Source organism: Acinonyx jubatus, chromosome C2 (assembly GCF_027475565.1).
Source record: "Acinonyx jubatus isolate Ajub_Pintada_27869175 chromosome C2, VMU_Ajub_asm_v1.0, whole genome shotgun sequence".
NCBI classification, from domain to species: domain Eukaryota; kingdom Metazoa; phylum Chordata; class Mammalia; order Carnivora; family Felidae; genus Acinonyx; species Acinonyx jubatus.
Window position 1 is genome coordinate 87,032,607 of NC_069384.1, and position 14,457 is coordinate 87,047,063.

The following is a 14,457-nucleotide window of genomic DNA, read 5'->3' on the forward strand; positions in this document are numbered from 1 at the left end:
CTGGAGAAATAGAAAGAAAATTAGGCAAGGGGGAGTATATTAGGGTATTGAAGAACCAAATATATATGAGGGTATTTATTATAGGAATTTATTATAGGCTTATGTGATTCTGGAGGCCAGAAAGTCTCATAATCTGCCCTCTGCAAGCTGAAGAACCAGGAAAGCTGGTGGTGTCATTCAATCTGAGCTCAAAGACCTGAGAAACTGGGGAGCCAATATCATGCTTCCGATTCCAAAGGCCGAAGAATCTCAGGGATGATGGTGTAAATATGGGTTTGAGTCTGAAGGCTTGAAAATTAGAAATGCTGATGTCCAAGACCAGGATGAGACAAGCCAAAAGAACAAATTAGCCCTTCCTCTGCCTTTTTGTTCTATTCAGGCCCTCAGTCCTCAGTGGATTGGATGATGCCTGTCCTGGTGGATGAGGATGATCCTCTTTACTTAATCTGATTCAGAAGCTAATCTCATCTGGAAACACCCTGATAGACACACCCAGAAATCATGTTTTACCAGCTATCCCTTAGCCCAGTCAAGTTGACACACAAAATTAACCTTCCTGAGTCCACCCCTTATCAACTTGGCACCCACATAGGTCACCTTAAACCATACTTAATCTCCAAATAAAGATAATTAACAAGATCATAATTCTGCCTAACACGAGACAACTATCCTGCATACAACTGAAAATGCACTAATCCTTTCCTCAGAAAGGAGGTAAAGTCCATTAGTGGTGTTTACTCTTCTCCTGATATTCCATAACTTAAATACTTTGATGTAGAATTAACAATACTTAAATACTGATATAACATCAATACATCTTATGTTACATCATAAACAAAACAAAGACTGCTTTTATATATATCATATATAAATATGTGTGTGTGTGATGTATTCAGAACAAAATAAGGAAGAAATATTAATGGCAACCATAGTTCTCAATTCTGTAACTGGTCAAATAGTCTTAGCTGGTGTTTTAACAACCTTTTTCTACCATCCATTCTGTCTGTATTCCCTTTGTCTTTAGCAAGCACCTTAACTAGTCACAGTTTTTCACCTGACAGGGTGATTCATATCTTAATTCATGAAGGGTCTGAATCATTAGTAGTCTTGCCTGGATTGAGTTATTGTGGGTTCTATTGACCTTAATCACAGGGCATGGTAATTACAAGAGATGGCCTGTATTCCAGACATACTCTTCTCTATTTCCATCGTGGAGTAGTAGTTCAATTTCTCCTGGGTAGTCAGGATCAGTCTCCCCAGCCAACACCACAGTTACCTTCTTTGCCATTGATCCAAAGCCCAGACTGGCTAGGTGGCAGTTCAGTAGAATCATTGTGTCCCTTGGTAGAACTATTACTTCCTCTGGAACTGACATCTGTACACCAGCAGAACATAAAGCAACAAACACAGGAAACAAAAATTTCACTGATTGGTTACCAGAGGTAATGGTGAATGGTGCCATTTCCATTTCTACTTCTTGATCCCTGGACCTCTGAATCCTGGCTATTGGAGAATCCACACCACATATTGGATACTGATTCAAAGTATAAAGCGCCTCTGGAGAACCTTTCTCCAGCTCTGCAAGGAACTGCCATCTAGCTGGCCCTATAACTGAGTCTTCAAAAGGTCATTTCACCATTCTATCAAGTCAACTGTTTCAGGGTGATGGAGAGCATAGTAAGACCAGTGAATTCCATGATCATGGTCCCATTTGCCTCACTTCTTTTACTGTGAAGTGAGTTCCTTGATCAGAAGCAGTGCTGTGTAGAATACTTAAAAGAAAATGAGTTTCACCCACCAAAGGAATTGCAGTCACCTAGTCAGGTGAGGAAAAATATGCCCATTGACTTTGACAAATATATATGTCATGGGCAATTTACAACTTTATAGTAGGTAGAAGTGACCTTTCAAGTGTGAATGACAAGTGTGCCACTTAAGAGGGAAAAAGGTTGGTAGCTAAAGGAATCAAAGAAAGGGTTTTCTGTTGTTGCTCTAAGTTGTTTTTGTTCTTCAGGTAAAAAAAGGCATGTGCTGAATGCCAAAGGGCCAGTACTGGTAAGAGAATGGTTTAAAATATAAATGAGAAGGTGAGTCACAATCCTTTGAAGGGGATGAAGGGCTAGGACACAGAGCCCAGGTTCTTCATGCATGCATTCCTTCATCGTTATTCTACCAGTACAGCATTTACTTCTTGTCAGGCACCAAAACAAGTACAGGAGACGTTGTGGCAAACCAGATGTATAAATCGTGATTCTCTTCTTTGTGAAGTTTTCACTTTACAGTTTGGATTTTATTCCAAGTCCAAGGAGAAGAAGTCATAGAAGGAATTTAAGCAGATAAATTGTCTGATTTGTTACATAGCATCGTTGCAGTAATGGCTCATCAATATGTAAGGAACAGAGTAACATGTTAAAATCATCCACAGGAAAGTAATTGGAAACACTTTAAAATGGTTCTGGGTAGCTCATGGTCTAGTAAGGTGAGAATATGGGTTCTTTGCTGTAGCTCTTTCATCTGCCTGGGACCTCTTTTCCCATAGTGTTTGCAAGGCTGGCTCCTTATTGTGATTCACTTAGCAGCTTAAACTTCATTCTGTCAGAGAAGCCTTTTTAATTCCTCAATCTAAAATAGCTACCAAGTTGCTCTCTATCACCCAATCTCAGCTCTTTGTATAGTTTTATCTAGCTTTATGTCACAATATAAAGATGTTTATGTATAGATACTTACTTATATTTTATTGATTCTCTTTCTCTATTGGAATCTAAATGTCATGAGAGCAAGTGCTATTGTGTGAATTTCACAACTGTGTTCCTGCATCTGGAATAGAGCTTGGTACATCAAGCAGGTGCCTAATGAATGGATTTTATGAATAAATACATAAAAGCATAATATTAATATAACATAGCTGCTGAAACAGAAACATGCACCAAATACTGTGTAATACAGAATAAGAAAAACTGCAGACTAAGTATCATTTGTATATCAATAGACAAGAACCCAGGGGACTTTCTATTTTAAAGTAGGGATGTAAGCAATTAATAACTCACCACACTTCTAATAAATAATAGAGGTGGGATTTGAACTCAAGTTGAAGTGGGTTCAAAATTGACACATTTTACACCCCGCCATACTGCCTTTCCTTTCTCCCATGGGTGAAAACAGGGTGGTTTTTATTAATTTCTTATACGCAAAAGGAACATGTTTCTCTCGTTATTAATATAGAAGACAATTTAACATGATCAGCTGAGGAATGAGGCAGACCTAGTTTGAAGCCTGACTCAGCTGTCTATGAACTGTGTGACTTAATCTCTCTGGCCTTTCATTTCTTCACAGTCATTGTAAGGATTAAATGAGATGACACATATTAAGTGTCATGATACATATCAAGTATGTATACTTGTGTATTAAGTATGATGGTACATATCAAGACTATTAGAATAAGTGTTGGCTATTTTTATTCTAATAGTCTCATTAACATGGGCATTATTGTTATGACTCACTTGAAAGAAAAGCTGCCACTCAAGAAAAGAAACTAGGCTGTTTCTAGATTCTTCTGTCATTGTTACAGAAAGCTTGGAACTTGGAGGCAGCAGCATGTGAAAATTGCTTGATCTTAAAGACCTAGGTTGGCATCCTATCACAACCCTTGTCACTTGCACCAAGGATGTCAGTGATGAAGTCTGAGTGAGATGCTCCGGCTAAGTATGACAGGGATCAAGAAGAGGGAAAGAACTCTGTGAACCAGAGCCGAGTCCTTCTAGGCTGGGCTCAGCGGAAGCAGAGGCCTGGGAAAGGTGGAAATATATAAATTCTGTTCACAGTGTGCTAAGTAGGGAGGCTTGGGTAGAGCGGTGGGATCCTGCTTGGGGGGGGTGATGTTAGAGAGGACATTATCTTGTCAGAAACAAAACGTGTCTGTTATCACTTTACCTGCTTTGAAGAGTTTTCTTTCTAGGAAAGTAGTGTCACTTTGTAATCAGGAATTAAATCTGATATTTTTCTTAGTTCTGTTTAAATGTATTTTGGAAAAATGCCACTTAAAACAAATTAGCCTCCTCCTCCTCAACAAAGTGTTCTGTTAACATCCCAAAGTGATCCTGCTGTACCTTTCCCGTGCTTGTTTTAATGAGCTCTTTTTATCTTTTAAGTCCTGTAGACCTTCCCTAAAACCATCTGAAAGCCTTCAATTTGTTGCATTCTTACCCAAGAATCTTGCCTCCAATACCTATGTGTCAGAAAACATGCATAACTATGTTCAGTCCGTTATCATTTGTAATCACAAAAGATAGGAAATAACCTTAATGTCCATAAGTAAAGACATTAAGATAAATTGTGGTACAGTTACAGCATAGAAAACTACTCAATAGTAAAATAAAGCTAAATCTACGTGATTTAAAAAACAGTGCTAAAGTTTAGAAAGCAAGGTATCAAGTCATGTCTAGAGTATGATAGCATTTGTATAAATTTGAAAATTCCCATAAAACAATAATCTATGCTATTTATGGAGATATAAACAAAAGCATTAAAACATGGATTAGGAAGATAGAGATCAAATTCATGGGAATGGTTGTGTCTAGGAAGGGGATGTGGCAACTGGGATTGGGGAAGGCCTCCAGGAGGGCTCAGTGTTAACCAAAATATTTTATTTCTTTTGTAAAATAAATTAAGTAAAAAAAAAAAAAAGACAAAATATGAGCATTTACAGGGTGCCTGGAGGGCTCAGTCAGTTAAGCATCCAACTTGAGCTCAGGTCATGATCTCATAGTTTGTGGGTTTGAGCCCTGCATTGGGCTCTGTGCTGACGGCTTGGATTCTGTGTCTCCCTCTCTCTCTTCCCCTCCCCCACTCACACACTGTCTCTCTCTCTCTGTCTCAAAAATAAGTAAACATTAGAAAAATATGAGCATTTACTCATTCAGTGAGGGTTTACGTGTGCAATGTTATCTTTTTCTCTGTAGTTTTCTGTATTTTTTCCATCCTATCAAGAATAAAAGTTAAAGATAAAAATGATCATTAAGGAATAGATTAGAATGTAAAATCTCACACTTTCTAACTTCTAAGAACTTCTACCACTTTTGTTATTCTCCGTCCCTTATCAATGGACTTTATAGTCTGAAAGATTTTGTTTGACAAGTTGTATTTATTTAGCATAATTCATATCCTCACTTAAGAAACAAATGTAAAATCTAGGGCACCTGGGTGATTCAGTCAGTTAAGTGTCCTACTTTGGCTCAGGTCACGATCTCATGGTTTGTGAGTTTGAGCCCTGCTTTGGCTCACTCCTGTCAGTGCAGAACCTCCTTCGGATCCTCTGTCCCCCTCTTTCTCTGCCCCTCCTTCTCTTTCAAAAATGTAAATGCCAATACGAGCTTATCCTGAAATAAACATTTGTAGAGGCACATGACATGATGATGGTCATTTTGCCCAGATTTGTACTTGCGTGAATGTTGTGAGGTTATTGATGAAGGGGCTGGTAGGGGGGGCTGGGTGACTGCCTGGCTCCTCCTCTCCAGCCGACCCTGCTGCTCCCTGCTCTTCATTAGACAGCTGACGAATCTTGTAAAGGGATTACACACTTCGTTTTGTCACAAAATCATCTATACTCAAGGTTAATGTTACAATCCTGACTATGCTTTGCAATGAAGTTTAGAACTATTGGGGGATGTGTGGGAATTTATGCTGATAGCTATAATCAAGTGTTCAAAAATTAAGGATATCTAAGGCAGTATCTTTAGTTATAATGTACATCATGTCAGGAGATATTATATAATGTAATATATCCACAGTTTGGAAGAATCACCGTGAGAATGCCATAGGTATAATATAACTCCAACCAAAGCAAAGAAACCTGACATTTTAGTTAGCCTATATAATCTCATTTGAGGCAAATACCTGATTACTATTTTAATTTTTGAAATATTTAAAGCAACTTGAAGATTTTTATTAATATCTTTTAGAGCCCCCAAGTAGCGAGGGATTTCACACTGGGGACAACTACTCTCATAGGGATCCACTTAATGTTTTTTGAGTCAATGAAACAATTTCCTTTTATCTCTAAATAAGCCCAATAGCTTCACAAGTGTGACTATTGCTTTATTTAGTCTGAATTTAGGAGTACGATGGAAAAACATTAAATCACACAAAGGCACATTCTGGCATGAGAAAATGGTGTATAGGGCACATGAAGATGTGCCATTTATGGTAAAGAAAGACTGAGTCTGGGGTTGAAAATCCATTAGTATGATGAGGTCTGAATTTGGGGTAAGTATTGAAATCACCATAGTAAAACTAAAAACGTAGACCAAGAAAGCTGAGGCAATAGTTTCTCGCAGAAATTCTAAACTGAAGAAAGGAAACCATTCCTCTTTGCAAGTCACTGTAGCCTATCCATTATCCCTACCTCTGGTGAATACTTGGCAATGCTTGGGATGCCTACCAGTAATGCTGGCTGACAGGCGAGAACATTCATGCTAGAGCTGAGATACTGTGCCAGATTTCAGAGGTAATTTTAGGTCACCAGATCCAAGCCAAATATCCACACTTGAGAAAGACTGCTTAATGCACTAGGAGAGAGAATGGGGGAAGGGGACCCCTACGCCTCCAAACTCTATCGGGGCTCCTCCAACAGTTATTACTTCAGTTAGATTTCTTTGCATGGCTCCAGAAGGCTGGAGTGAAAATCTGCTTGCTAATGACAACTCATTTAGTTGAATGACAGCTGTTTGATGCTCACAGGGAATGAAGCGAGCATTGCCTGGTGCATGCTATACCCTCTTTTAACAGCTTTGCTGCCAGAGGATCTTTACTACTATGGCACTAGAATTAAGTGGGAGCTTTTAATGAAGGGAAATCTCGCACTACCAAACAATAGCCTAAAAAAAGTATGAAAGAGAAGAAAACTCTGAGAAATAATACAGTGTTTTACTCTGGTCTACTAGCTGAATCGATTGCTACACCATTCAAATCTATGGGGTACTGATGCAATAGGGCTTGGGACCACAGATATATCAACATAAATCCTTGTTTGCATTCATTTAAGAATTCATAGTACTGCTTGTCATAGGAAATAGGGGTCTTTTAGGCTGCCCATCTGTATGCAGACATGCTCTTACATACAATAGCATTTGTACAATTTAGAGTTTAGGTAGCAGTAAGTCTGGATTCTGAACAGCTTTATGTAAAACTTTAAGAAAATTGCCAAAAATGGGTTCTATAATACGATCTTGACTACCATATTCGATTGATTTTCTTTGATGAGATTTTGTAGCCTACTTTGATATACTGTTTCTTGAACCCATCAAAACAGAACTGGAGATGAAGTACAGTGACTACCGACATTGCTGCTGCTCTGCTCAGCTCATCAAAGTGATTTGATCTGCACACAGAACTCCGTTTTGTTTGGCTGCTTGAGAGATAACTATTACAAGACTTTTACAAAACGTTAAAAATTGTTATTCAAATTTTATATTTCAGGGAAGAGTGATTTCTTCAGGAATTTACATTTGGTGAAGAAAATGTTGCTTCTCTTTTAGACCTCAGATTCCTTTTTGTAGCAATGCACAGTTGGCTACATGAGCATAAACAAATGTGAAACCACATACTGAGAGACGCTACATTAAGAAAGTGAAACAAATTCAATGCAACGTCAGGAAATATCACTCTCTGTCACTCTCTGAAGGAAAGGGTAATGTGTTTCTTTGTTCCAGACTCCTCTTGGCATTAAAAAGACCTAGAATACATCTTTGTGCTATTCATTATTTTTCTTCCTCTGAGCCCTCATTCATAAACCTGAGACAGGTATGTTTACTGCCTTACATTGCCTCATTCTTACTTATTCTAGGACACAGAATTTTTTAAAATGCTTAAAACCGGTGATTTGATGCGGTCCCTTACTAACAATCTAGCAGTTTCCTTTTTGGGAAACATCAAAGAAATCTTCCTGCTTTCCATGTCCTGCTTGGAAAACTTTACTGTATTAAATCCTTTATCAAGAATGAAGACCTGAGGGGCACCTGACTGACTTGGTCAGAGAAGCATGCAACTCTTGTTCTCAGGGTCATGAGTTTGAGTCCCACGTTGGGTGTAAAGATTACTTAAATAAACAAAACTTAAAAAAAAAATGAAGACCTCGAAGGAACCAAGTAGGCAGAGTATCATTCACTATGGTATTCCTTAAAGGAAGATAACTCACCCTTGATCTCCTGTCAGAAAGGGATTTGACTCTTTGCTCAAGGTGAAAACTATTTATCCTGTTACCTCTGTTTTATAACGCTTCTTAGAAGACCATGGGGGGCTCTAGCACATCCTTCTGCACTCCAATTACATGGGAATATAATGAGGATAAGTATGTAAATATCACTCTGCTGGCTCCCTGTTGCCACAAGGTTGTCCCACTTCTTTTTTTTCCACACAAATTATGTGTATATATATGGGTTTGAACTGTGTGGGTCCACTTACATCCTGCCTTTTTGCAGTTACAGTACTGTAAATGTATTTTCTCTTCCTTAGATTTTCTTAACATTTTCTTTTCTCTAGCTTCCTTTATTGTCAGGATACAGTATATAATACATATAACATACAGAATATGTGTTAATTGACTATGTTATCAGTAAGGCTTCTGGTCAACAATAGGCTATTAGTAGTTACATTCTGGGGGACTTAAAAGTTATACATGGATTTTCAACTATGCAGGGGTCAGTGCCCCTAATCCCTATGCTGTTCAAGAGTCAACTGTATATGTAAAGTACACAACCTGATGTTGGATATACACGTACACAGTGAAATGACTACTCCCATCATGCTAATTAATATATCATTTTCTCAAATAGTTACCATTATTTAAAGCGAGGTGTAATTGACATCACAAAATATACTAGTTTCAGGTGTACAATATAATAGTTTGGTATTTGTATACATTGCAAAATGATCACTACAGTAAGTCTAGTTAACATCTGTCACCACGTACAATTGCAAAAAATTTTTTTGTTTTCTTGTGATGAGAACTTTTAAGATTTACTCTACAAAATACAATATTAATAAGCACAGTCATGATGCTGTACATTATATGTCCATGACTTCCTTATTTTCTAACTAGAAGTTTGTATCTTTTGACCCACTATATTCATTTGCAACCCCTGCCCCTGCAACCTCCACTCTGTTTTCTGTATATATGAACTTGTTTGTTTGTTTTGCTTCTTTCTTTAGATTCCACATATAAGTGAGAGCACATTGTATTTGTCTTTCTCTGACTTATTTCACTTAGTGCAGTGCCCTCAAGGTCCATCCATTTTGTCACAAATGGCAAGATTTCACTTTATTATTGCTGAATAATATTTCTTTGTGTATATATATAAATATTTGAACCTTTTATCTATGAAAGAACTGCTGGATCATATGATAGTTCTATTTTTAATTTTTTGAGAAACCCTTCTATACTGTTTTCCATACTGGCTGCATCAATTTACATTCCCAACAATATAAGGGTTCACTTTTCCCTTCATATTCCCTAAACTTTTTATTTCTTACTTTTGATAATAGCCATTCTATCAGGTGTGAGGTGATATTTCATTGGGGTTTTAATTTTTTTTAATGTTTATTCATTTTTGGCAAAGAGAGAGACAGAGCATGAGTGGAGGAGGGGCAGAGAGAGAGGGAGACACAGAATCAGAAGCAGGCTCCAGGCTCTGAGCTGTCAGCACAGAGCCCGACTCAGGGCTCGAACTCACGAACTGTGAGATCATGACCTGAGCCGAAGTTGGACGCTCAACTGACTGAGCCACCCAGGCACCCCTCATTGGGGTTGTAATTTATATTTACCGGATGATTAGTGACGCTGAGCAACTTTTCATATACCATTGGCCATCTATATGTCTTCTTTAGGAAAAAAAAATTTATCCAGATCCTGTGTCCATTTTTAAATCAGATAGGTTATTTTTTTAATTTTTACTTTTTTAATGTTTTATTTTTGAGAGAGAGAGACAGATTGTGAGTGGGGGAGGGGCAGAGAGTGAAGGAGACACATAATCCAAAGCAGGCTCCAGGCTCTGAGCTGTCAGTACAGACCCTGATGCAGAGTTTGAACCCACAAACCGCGAGATCATGACTGGAGCTGAAGTCACACACTTAAGTGAATGAGCCACCTAGGCACCCCGAGATTGGTTATTTTTTGTTTTTGTTTTATTTTTACTAAGCTGTATGAATTTTTAAATATATTTTGGATATAACCTCTTATCATATATGTGATTTGTAAATATTTTCTCCCATTTGATAGGTTGCCTTTTCATTTTGTTGATGGTTTACTTTGCTGCGCAGAAGATTTTTAGTTTGATTTAGTCCCAATTATTTACTTTTGCTTTTGTTTTTTTGCTTTTGGTGTCAGATCCAAAAATCATCACCAAGACTGATGTCAAGAAGCTTACTGCCTGTATTTTCTTCTAGGAGTTTTATGGCTTCAGGTTTTCCTTTCAAGTCTTTAATCCATTTTAAGTTAATTTTTGTGTATGGTGTAGATAGCAGTTCAGTTTCATTCTTTTGCATGTGACTGTCCAGTTTTCCCAACACTATGTATTGAAGAGACTGTCCTTTTCCCCATTGTATATTCTTGCTTCCTTTCTTATAAATTAGTTTTCTGTATATGCATGGGCTTATATCTGGGCTGTCTATTCTGGTCCATCGATCTGTATGTCTGTTTTTGTCCCAATATCATACTGTTTTGATTAATATAGCTTTGTAATATAGTTTGAACCCAGTGAGTTACAGTTACCATTTTTGTGTGTGTGGTGAGAGCACCTGAAATCTACTCTCCTGGCATATTCCCTGTATTCCTTCATTAAAGAGTCATCTTATTTATTTTTCTAGTTAAATGCATACTCAATGTTTAGATTTTAATTTGTGTTACTTTTTCAGAAAAGCCTTCACTCGTCTCCAGTTCAGGTTTTTTGAGTATTATACTTTTATGGAATCATGATATTTTCTTTCCTATGTAACACTTCAGCTTTTATCAATTTTATTTGTGTTATATGACTGTAAACTCAATGAGACTAGGAATTGTGTCTGTTTTCACTGTTATCTCAGGCACATATCATGTTTCCTGGTACTTAAAATAGTACATAGTAAAATGTACATAGTAAAATATTGTTGAATAAATATATACCTGAATCCACAAAAGACTTAAACTAAAAATTTCTACCAATTATCAGTAATTTCAAATGTATTCACAGAAAATAAAATGACCTTACCTTTAATATCTTATAACTAGAAGCAGTAATTTTGCCTTCAAAAGAAGACTCTTTGATGCTTTATATTTAAAAGGAAGATGTAAGGAAGAAAGTTTCTCAAAACCATTATAATATAGCCATCTCAGTTGTTTTTTTTTTTAAACATATTTTTCAAAAAAGACTTAGAATTGCATGGGTAGACTTTTTCTACTGATCACATAAGTGCTTAACCAGCTCTTCAATTTACATTGGATAGGCAAATATCAGCATAATGGGAGAAGTTTGCATAATGGAAAGTGCTCTGATACCCAACCAGCTGTGCCAAGATTCAATTTTACTTATTTACTGTGAGCACACACATCAAATGCATGCAGTAGACAGCAAGGGGTTGCCTGGTGAGGAATGTGAGGCTATGTCTTGGGGCACATGAGGTGACTTAGCTCTCAAGAAGCTGTTTACTAGGATGAGTGATAAAAGTGACTCCCATCATTATCCTGGAATCTTTTTTTTTTAATGTTCATCTATTTTTGAGAGATAGAGAGAGGGAGAGATAGGGACGGGCAGAGACAGAGGGAAACAGAGAATCCCAAGTAGGCTCTGCACTGACTGAGCAAAACCTGACGAGGGGCTTGAACTCACAAATTGTGAGATCATGACATGAGTTGATAACAAGAGTTGGATGCTTGACTGACACTGAGCCACCCAGGAACCCCCTAGCCTAGAATCTTTTTAAAGGAAGGTGTCTTGTGCTTCTTCCCTACATACATCATATTCTGACACACACCTTATTCTCCAGCCACACTGAACTTCTTATTTCACCCCAAACACAGGCCCAGTCACACTTTATGCCTTTGTACATACCTGTCCCCTATCCTCCTTTTTATTTCCTTCTAGTTGAAACAAGATATAAATTTGGTCTTTGAAGAGTCAATTTAGGGGCACCTGGGTGGCTCAGTCGGTTAAGTATTTGACTCTTGATTTGGACTCAAGTCATGATCTCATGGTTTGTCAGTTCAAGCCACACATTAGGCTCTGCGCTGACAGCAAGGAACCTGCTTAGAATTCTCTCTCTCTCCCTGCCCCCCTCCCTCCCTCCCTCCCTCCCTCCTTCCTTCCTTGTTCCTCCCCTGCTTGTACCCACACTCCCTCTTTCAAAATAAATAAATCATGTTGGATAACTTCTCCTGACTTAAAAAAAAATAGTCCTTTCCCAAGCTCCCTTGTATGTCTTCGTGTCTGTTTTCTATGCCCTTACCCCTCTGAAGCTAACCATTTGGTTCATGGTCTTTCTCCTGACCCCATCTATCTCTCTCTCTCTCAAGGACATTATGCTCATACTTACCTTCCTCTCTTTATAATCATCAGTCTTTCTTTGTTGTTTCCTGTCCTCAATGCTTATATATTAAAAATCCAACTCCCCCATCTATATAAAAATAAAGACTACCTGGGATATGCTTTGTAGTCATTGATTGACCTTATATTATCCTCTTGGAAGGCCCCAATCCAGTGTCTGACCACCTGGCCCCTCTGCTTCTGCATCTACCATTAAATTAGACCCAGTTTTTTCAATGGCACTAAAATGCCCTTCTTGATCAGATTTAAAAGCTTCCTAGACCTCTTATTACTTTATACCTCAGTGATAGACGTTCTATTGGTAACTTCTGTCTCTTCTCAGACTCCACTTTGCCCTTCCTCCCACTCTCTTATGTGTCTTTTCCCTTCAGTCACCAGCTCCTCTTTCTCCTATAGTCTCTCAACCATGGGAAGTCCCCAAACTTTATTTTCTAGTTCTTCTTAAACTTTGTTTATTTTTTGGAGGCTACTATCCTCTTTTTCTGTTTTAAATCTTCACCTGTAAGTTAATTTTTCCTATATCCTAGTCTTTTACCCAGTCTCTCCTTTGTGGTGCAGCCCTTCAGTTAAAACATCCTACAGGAAAACTTCTTTGGAAGTTTCCTCCAAACTGAAAACTTAAAAAAAAAAAAAAAAACAACTGAAACTTTAGAGTGACTATAAGAAAACTTGTTATTTTTGTCCTTAAGAAGGCTCCATTTGTCATCATCTGCATTTCAGATCATGTCACCAGTACTTCTAATGACAAAGCCCAATGTTCTCCCCGTTTTATTGTCCTCCTGTCATTACCCTATGCGAGGACTTCACACTCATGTGTGAACTTAACGGCTTCCTAGTTTTATTTTCTATATCTCATATCTTCCATTCTCCCCAGACTGTATCTTACTTTTCTCTAACTCTTTTTTGCACTGAGTAACTGTATAACACAACTGGGTCCTCCTATTATAAGTAGGTGGTTGTCTGAAAGACTATATTCAGAACTCCACTTATGAAATCATAAGTCTTAGTAATCTGCTTCCTCCAATTCAAAAGATTTTTATTGCCTTAAAAAAAACAACTTACTATTTATAAGAAACTTAATAATGTTTGTAACATGTTCTCCAAAATGAGCTCAAACACAGCAAGCATGTGGGCCATTAGGAAAATGAGTAGGGAGATGACAGCAATTAGGCACAAAGGCATAGGAATCTGTTGGTGATGGACACAGTTGCCCTGGCACTCAGATCTCTGCTGTCTGTGGAAGTTTATAGGCAGAAAGTCTGAGAAAGAAGCATTGCTACTGTTTTATCTTCTATTGGTACTGCAAGAGTTAGTATACTGCTTACTATTATTTGATGAATTGTATTCTCCCTAATATCTCCATATGAAGAGAAATCATGTTTCCCAGTTTGTCTAGCATATCTAGTTTCATAGAGAAAAACCAAAACATCTATAACTCTACTGACTAAGTTGTATTATAGGTAACATGAACAAAAGTTAGAAATTAAAGATTCCATCATTAAATAATTGGAAACACATACATGTTAGTTTTGTTTATCTTTAAATGTGAAGCCTTTTAGGAGAATTCAAACTGCATACTGGTGTGTGTGTATGTATGTGTGTGTATATTTAATGAACATAGTCTCCTTCAATTTAAATGATTCTAGATCTAAAATGTCTTTTATAGGTAACTTAAAAATTAATAATTATATTATACCATCAAAAAGTTTGATAAGTCCTGAAAAGAAAAAATTAACATGATGTCACTAATCATACCCATCTGTTAACAATTTTCTGTATTCCCTTCTAGTCTTTTTTTCACATTTATGTGCTCTGCACTTCTGTAATCATAGTGTGCATGCTATTTTTTCCCTATGAAAATTTAAAAACAGCATTGTATTGTGAATAT

The 14,457-nt window shown here is 37.4% G+C and overlaps 1 pseudogene; it reads right to left on the reverse strand.

Annotated features, from left to right (window-relative positions):
• Window positions 1-14,457, reverse strand: part of LOC106973869 (inositol 1,4,5-triphosphate receptor associated 2-like) — a 77,600-nt pseudogene that overhangs the window by 35,640 nt on the left and 27,503 nt on the right.